Consider the following 1,454-nt stretch of genomic DNA (forward strand, 5'->3'; position numbering starts at 1 on the left):
ATTATAGACAGAATTACAAATTTTGTCCTTTAAAATAAGTCGAATTACGGTTCGTGTCCTTTGTTAAGTTTCCTTGCAGGCGGTGTACTTTAAACTTTTTTTTCCTACAAGTTTTGTCCTTTACGCTAACTGGGTTAGAAAAAGTCAGTTAAATGCCCTCACGTGAGGCGCATGTGAGGGCATTTTGGTCTTTTCGCCTACCTTGCAACAACTTCTTCTTCTTCTTCATTTACTAGTCAATCAATTCAATAGATCTAGCTTTCTACCAAGTCAAACTTACAGCAAACTTGCTTCACAACATCATTTAACAGATTCATACAGTTTACAGATCTACAACTAGCATATAAAACACAGATCTAGCATTCCTATCAAACAAATAAACATACAAATACACCAGATCTATAACTTCAAACACCATAACAAATCACAATAAACATATACCTTGCAGGCAGTCATAGTTCTCAGCCTCCTTCCTGACCACATCAAGCACAGAGTCAATCAACTCAGCGCCTTCAGTATAATGCCCCTTGGCCCAATTGTTACCCGCACCAGACTGTCCAAACACAAAGTTATCCGGCCGGAAGATCTGCCCGTACGCGCCAGATCTGATGCTGTCCATGGTTCCAGGCTCCAGATCCATCAGCACGGCGCGTGGAACAAACCTTCCGCCACTCGCCTCATTGTAGTACACGTTGATTCGCTCAAGCTGAAGCTCAGAGTCGCCGGTGTACTTTCCGGTGACGTCAATCCCGTGCTCAGCACACACCACTTCCCAGAACTTGGCTCCGATCTGGTTGCCGCATTGCCCGCCTTGAACGTGAAGGATTTCTCTCATTTTTTTTAAGGAAACTGAGAGAAAATTGGGAATTAGGGTTTGAGAGTGATGAGTGAAGTAATTAGTGAATTAGGATTTTGTACAGAAACAGAAGCTTAAGATCTGCAAAATGAAGAAGAAGAAGAAGAAGTTGCTGCAGGGTAGGCAAAAAGACCAAAATGCCCTCACATGCGCCTCACGTGAGGGGATTTAACTGACTTTTTCTAACCCAGTTAGCGTAAAGGACAAAACTTGTAGGAAAAAAAAGTTTAAAGTACACCGCCTGCAAGGAAACTTAGAAAAGGACACGAACCGTAATTCGTCTTATTTTAAAGGACAAAATTTGTAATTCTGTCTTAATTATATATGAACAAATATATAAATATAGAGACAAAACATATAAATATAAGCTTACAATTATTTTAACCCCTTTAACTTTTTCTTATTCCGTTAATTTTATAGTTTTATTTGTTCGCTTTAAGTTTTTTAGAATACTATAAGTCTGTTTACGTTATCATTATATGATTTATATCTGACTTTAAACTTATTTTTATAAAAATTTACAATCTATTAACGTTTGTCTAAAAAATACAAATTTTATTTATAAAATATATAATTTACAACCTTCAAACTTGTTTCT

General features: G+C 37.2%; 1 pseudogene; it reads right to left on the reverse strand.

The window, feature by feature from the left end:
• Positions 1-322: 322 nt before the first annotated feature.
• LOC143568030 (tubulin beta chain pseudogene) lies at positions 323-835 on the reverse strand (annotated as a pseudogene).
• Between the last annotated feature and the right edge of the window lie 619 nt (positions 836-1,454).

The sequence above is a fragment of the Bidens hawaiensis genome, unplaced genomic scaffold (genome assembly GCF_021521415.1).
Source record: "Bidens hawaiensis isolate Kalapana, Puna unplaced genomic scaffold, B.hawaiensis_p1.1 tig00023792_1, whole genome shotgun sequence".
Classification (NCBI taxonomy): Eukaryota; Viridiplantae; Streptophyta; class Magnoliopsida; order Asterales; family Asteraceae; genus Bidens; species Bidens hawaiensis.